The sequence below is a fragment of the Lynx rufus genome, unplaced genomic scaffold (assembly GCF_022079265.1).
Source record: "Lynx rufus isolate CCGP_SWC_20201006 ecotype Redwood Valley unplaced genomic scaffold, mLynRuf1.p SCAF_2, whole genome shotgun sequence".
Classification (NCBI taxonomy): Eukaryota; Metazoa; Chordata; class Mammalia; order Carnivora; family Felidae; genus Lynx; species Lynx rufus.
The window spans coordinates 105,362,478-105,368,803 of record NW_025814834.1 but is presented as its reverse complement, the minus strand read 5'-3'; the positions used below and the strand labels follow the sequence as shown (position 1 = coordinate 105,368,803).

General features: G+C 48.5%; 1 non-coding gene across 1 annotated transcript; it reads right to left on the bottom strand.

Annotated features, from left to right (window-relative positions):
• Positions 1–4,391: 4,391 nt before the first annotated feature.
• TRNAR-UCG (transfer RNA arginine (anticodon UCG)) lies at positions 4,392–4,476 on the bottom strand. The gene has a single exon. It is a non-coding gene; the product is annotated as a tRNA-Arg (tRNA).
• Between the last annotated feature and the right edge of the window lie 1,850 nt (positions 4,477–6,326).

Here is a 6,326-nt window from a genome sequence, read left to right as displayed (position 1 = left end):
TTCTGTCAACCATTTATATGGTTATATATAAAGGGGCGCCTTGGTGGTTCAGTCGGTTGAGTGTCTGACTTTGGCTCAGGTCTGACTTTATCTCATGGTTCATGAGTTCAAGCATCACGTCAGGTTCAGTGCTGACAGCTCAGAGCCTGGAGCCTGCTTCAGATTCTGTGTTTCCCTCTCTCTGTCCCTCCCACACTCACACTCTTTCTGTCTCTCTCTCAAAAGTAAATAAACATTAAAATATATATACATATATAGGGCTATATGTAAATATCTATGCATATATATAGGCATGTCATATTTATTTATTTACTTACTTATAATGGAATATTATTCCACTTAAAAAAAAGAAGGAAATCCTCTCATTTGCAACACGGATGAACCGGGAGGACGTTGTGCTAAGTGAAATAAGCCAGACACAGAAACACAAATACTGAGTGATCTCACTTACATGTGGAATCTAGAACAGTCACACTTATAGACGCAGAGAGTAGAATACGGATTGCCAGGGGTTGGGGCGTGGGAAAATAGGGAGATGTCGGTCAAAGGGTACAAAATTTCAGTTAAGCAAGATGCATCAGATCTGGGGATGTGTCAGCGATGTGACTATAGTTAACAATACTATAGTGTAGGGGCACCTGGGTGGCTCAGTTGATTAAGCATCAGACTCTTGATCTCAGCTCAGGCCATGATCTCAGGGTTGTGAGTTCAAGTCCCACATTGGGTTCCATCCTGAACATGAAGCCTAATTTTTAAAAAATTGGGGTGGGGCACTTGCGTGGCTCAGTCAGTTAAGCATTCAACTCTTGGTTTCCACTCAGATCATGACCTCACAGTCTCTGAGTTCAAGCCCCCCATCAGGCTCTGCACTTACAGTGCGGAACCTGCTCGGGATTCTGTCTCTCCCCCCTTGTCTCTGCCCCTCCCCCGCTCATGCTCACCATCTCTCTCAAAATAAATAAACTTTAAATTAAATAAAAAAATATACTTGTTAAAAAAATAATATACTGTATACTTGAAATTTGCTAAGACAGATCTTAAGTCTTCTCACAACAAAAAAAAAAAAAGAAAAGAAAATGAAAACTGTGAAGGTGATGGATGCATTAATTAGTTTGATCTTGGTGATTATTTCACACTGTACACTTAGGTACATCAAAACATCAAGTTGGACAATTTTTATTTGTCAGTTATACCTCAGAAAAGTGGAAGGAAAAAAACAGACTGGGAAGCCTCTCTGCAAAGGCTGCATCCTTAATGGCAAGGCACCAAATGTGTAAAATCTGGGGACAGAGCAATTCAGGCAAAGGAAACAGCAGGGGCAAAGGCCCTGAGGCTGGGACCAGCCTGATGTGTGGGTACAGAAAGTCGATGTGGCAGAGCATGGTAAACATGGGGAAACAGGGCAGAAAATCAAGACCAAGAGATAAAGGGACCAGAGCACACGGAAGTTAACAGTGTGTGTTCTTTTTAAAAATTTTTTTCAATGGTTTTACTTATTTTTGAGACAGAGAGAGAGAAAGAGCATGAGCAGGGGAGGGGCAGAGAGAGAGGGAGACACAGAATGCAAAGCAGGCTCCAGGCTCCGAGCTGTCAGCACAGAGCCCCACGCGGGGCTCGAACTCACGAGGCCGTGAGATCACGAGCTGAAGTCGGACGCTTAACCGACTGAGCCATCCAGGCGCCCCCACAGTGTGTGTCCTTTACCCCAAAGTGTAGACAACAATGGAAAGAAACAGAAAAAAATGGCTGGCGGAAAACAGGATCCCCTCCCGGTCCCTCAAGTTCTCCATGTGCACTGCCTCCGCCACACCGTTGGGGTTGGGGGGGGGGGGGTTGAATGCAGGGTTGCTCTGTATTCCCTTCCAGGACCCACTGTCCACCTCGTACTTCCCCTTACAGTTCTCCTGCCTCCGCTGGCATTTAGCGGAGCCAAAGGAGACCACTCGCGGAGTGGAAAAGCAGAATCTGAGCTTGCACAGGTGCACTGGCTTTTCCTTCGTTGCATCCTGTCTCTGCGGTGGGCTTCGCTCACCAGCCCGGTCAGGCGCACGCAGCCCGGGGAGATGTGATAAATGAGTCCATCCTCTTTGGAGACGTTGTATTTCCGAAGGGGCTAAGAGCAAAATTTCAAGACGTTGGTGGTGTAGCTGCTGGCCAGTTCTGCCCCATTAAATCACATTATCTAGAGGGCAGAGAAGGCAAGAGGGTTTGGGGTTCTGTTTTGTTTTGTTTCCAGCTGGAACTCACACAGACACAGGGTAATGGACTGGAATTAACCAAATGTCTAAGGAAGAGAAAAAACTAGCGAGCTGCCCTCGGACCTGCTTTTCCCCTCTGCCTCACCGTTGCCTGGGGTCTAATGCTCGCAGAGGGACAGGATCTATTTGGGAAGCCCCAGCAGGAAAAGCCCTCAGGTAAGAGCGACACGGCTGTCCCAGCTTTCACCACACAAACCGGATAATAGGAAATTCATCGACTGGGAAGCATGGTCTGTATCATGAAGACCGTTACTGTTACGATTTCTTCATGGCTGAGGCCAAGGCTGGGCACAGGAAAATCAGTTGCGTGGGCAGCTTAGGAGCTCGCGGACTGTTTACCCCGTGGTCACCAACCCTGTGACAGAGAGGACTTTTGTTTCCGTTACATGTTGTGAGCTACACTGCAGTGTGATAGTCTCGTAGCCCCTTCATTTAGCTTTGGTCTTAATGTGCCGTTCAGGATTTCCCTGGCAATGTCTCTATTATTTCCAACTCCCGGTTTATGCTTGTCTTGATTAAAAATCGCCTTCGTTGGGGCGCCTGGGTGGCTCAGTCGGTTAAGCATCCGGCTTCGGATCAGGTCATAACCTCACAATCTGTGAGTTCCAGCCCCGCATCCAGCTCTGTGCTGACAGCTTGGAACCTGGAGCCTGCTTCGGATTCTGTGTGTGTGTGTGTGTGTGTGTGTGTGTGTGTCTCTGCCCCTCCCCCACTCATGCTCTGTCTCTCTCTCTCTCTGTCAAAAATAAATAAACATTAAAAAAAAAAATTTTTTTTTTAAATCACCTTCATGGGGCACCTGGGTGGCTCAGGCAGTTAAGCGTTCGACTTCGGTTCAGGTCATGATCTCATGGTTTGTGGGTTCAAGCCCTGCATCAGGCTCTGTGCTGACAGCTCGGAACCTGGAACCTGCTTCCGATTGTCTCCCTCTCTCTCTCTCTGCCCCTCCCCCACTCACACTCTGTCTCTCTCTCAAAACTAAATAAACATTAAAATTTTTAAAAACAGGGGCGCCTGGGTGGCGCAGTCGGTTAAGCGTCCGACTTCAGCCAGGTCACGATCTCGCAGTCCGTGAGTTCGAGCCCCGCGTCGGGCTCTGGGCTGATGGCTCAGAGCCTGGAGCCTGTTTCCAGTTCTGTGTCTCCCTCTCTCTCTGCCCCTCCCCCGTTCATGCTCTGTCTCTCTCTGTCCCAAAAATAAATAAACGTTGAAAAAAAAAAATTTTTTTAAAACATAAAAAATAGCCTTCGTTATTGAAATAAGCATTTTAAAAAGTAAGTTTGTGATTGCCAGTCATAAACTCTCTGACTTCTAACCCTTTTCCCACTGAAGCAATTAGGTGGCTAGTGAAGTAAGTCCAAAATCCATTTCATGGAGTTACTGTAAGGAAAAATGAAGAATGTGAGAAAAATATGTAGTAGACAATCAATGTCAGTTCTCTTTGTTCCGTGTACCCCTGACCTGTATGGACAGTTTGAAATGATTCCCAAGGCAAAAAAGCACCAACGGGACTCTGGGGAAGCTTCCAAGGTTGGTGGGTAAAATTCAGACTTTAGAGCCAAACAAATCTGGTAAGATCTTGGTTTCTACCCTGAGTAGCTATATGACTTTATGCCAAGTACCACATACCTTCCCAAACCTCAGTTTTCTCCTGTGTAAAATGAGGGGAATAAGAGTTTGGTGAAGATGAGGTAAATTATGGGGGCGCCTGGGTGGTTCAGTCGGTTGAGCATCTGACTTCGGCTCAAGTCGTGATCTCACGGTTCGTGAGGTTGAGCCACACGTCGGGCTCTGTGCTGACAGCTCAGAGCCTGAAGCCTGTTTCAGATTCTGTGTCTCCCTCTCTCTGCCCCCTCCCCGCTCATGCTCTGTCTCTCTCAGCCTCTCAAAAATGAATAAATGTTAAAAAAAAAATTAAAAAAAAAAGATGAGGTCAATTATGTGTGCATCAGACCCAGCCCAGAGGAAGCCACCAATAAATGGTGGCTGTTGTTACTTCTTTTTTTTTTTTTTAATTTTTGTAATGTTTATTTATTTTTGAAGGAGAGAGACAGAGCATGAACGGGGGAGGGTCAGAGAGAGAGGGAGACACAGAACCCGAAGCAGGCTCCAGGCCCTGAGCTGTCAGCACAGAGCCCGAGGCGGGGCTCGAACCTACAGACCGTGAGATCACGACCTGAGCCGAAGTCAGACGCTCAACCGACTGAGCCACCCAGGCGCGCCCCTGGCTGTTGTCATTTCTTAAGCAGCTGGGATGATGGAGCTAAGGGCCAGGGCTAACCGATGTCCTGCCTTCCTGAGTCGGGAAGTTCTGGTGAGTTCTGATTTATCACTATGAACTAGTTCTCTTGAGGGGAATTCTCTAATTTCTGATCTTTGGGACCCCATCCTGAGCCAAAAGAAGCTTTCTTTTCTGGAAGCAAATGCACACACTAGGGATTTATAATGTAAAACTTCATGTTGCCCTTTCTTCATAGGGTCACTGGGCACGAGACCATAAACTTGATTTAAAGCCAAGGTCCGGCTGAGATCCTCACAGGTGGTATATAGTTCATCATCATGGCCAAGCAGTGATGACCGCTCCACAGAAGTGGTCCCCTTTTATCTCAGACCCAGGCAGTCAATATCGGACCCCGTGGGAAGAATTTCCGGATGAGTTTTTTAGGGATGAAGGAGATGCTTGGTCACCCTGGCAGGTGGCACCTCGTGGTTAGAAGGCTCTCTTCATTCATTCGCTCATTGGGTTACTCAGCGAACACACGCCGAGTATCCACTGTATCCGAGTATCCAGGCACCCCGGAGCCTGACACACAGTCCCCCGGGACAGACAGACGACGGACAGACATCGCAGTACCCTTCCCCCTGGGGCTGTGCAGGAGTCTCCGGGTCGGACAGATCTGAGTGCACACCGTGACTCCGCCCACTAGGGCTCTGGGAGCCCCGAGCACGGTCTCTCATCCACTAAATGGGGCCGTGTTAAGATCTGCTCTCAGCATTGCTGTCGGGTTGCTCTGCATTCTAGTTGGTTCTGCAGCTCTGACCCGCCCACTTCGGATGCACCCACATGCACAAGTCGGGAGCACTCCCAGCCGGCCAGCTCTCCCTGAAGCATGTGGCCAGCACCCCACCCCACCCTGCTGCCGTCTGCTCCGGGCTCACTTCTGCCTTGGCCAGCCTCCTGCTCTGCTTTCTCACCCCTTCTCAGGAAGGCTTCCGCCTGTGCCCCTTAGCCAGCCTCCTGGCTGCAGCCAGACGGCGCCCCTCCCAGCTGCTGTGTGACTGACCCCACTCTTCCTCCGTGGGGTTTTACCTGCTCCTGGCACCGGTGTCCGGTCCTGGCAGCTCTGGGCTTCTCCCCTCGGGTTTCGGGGGTCCCCGCTCTGCCAGGCCCACCACAGCCCTCTGCAAAGAGGAACCAGATACCGACAGTTAGGATCTTGCCTCTGAAGACCATTCTGGACGGAGTCTTCTGCCTGGACCCAGCTCCCCCAAGCCTGTGAAGGACGAGAGGCGTCCGGAGTCTTCTGTGTGCCTCACAGGGTAGAGCCAGCAACCACGAGAGAGTAATTTTCAGGGGCACAGAAAAGCCTGCAGACCCCGAAATTCCTCCCTTATCTGCTCACTGATGCCTGAAATTACTTCGACAGAAAACAACATGCTTTATTCCACAATTAGAAGTAAGCCTTTAAACGGAGATGTCTCTGGTCGAGAAAACACAATGATTGCATTCATACTGAAGTATAAATCAGTGATTCTCAAGGGGATGGAGGGGTATATCACAGTCTCTCGGGGCAGAGGATTTAAGACACTTGCACTTCCTAAAAAGCACATTCAATAGCGTGGTCTAAGTCCAGACCTTCAGGACAGTCTGGTAGCATATATTCAAATGTCAAATATGAATGCTGAATATGAATACCCTTTGACCTAACAATTTCTGTTCTGAGTCCCCAGAGAAACCATTGTGTGTATATGCTGAAAGAGATATGTACCAGAATGTTCCCTGAATCATCGCTTGTACCAATAAAAATATAAGAATCCGTTTACATGTCCGTTAATAGGGACCTGGCT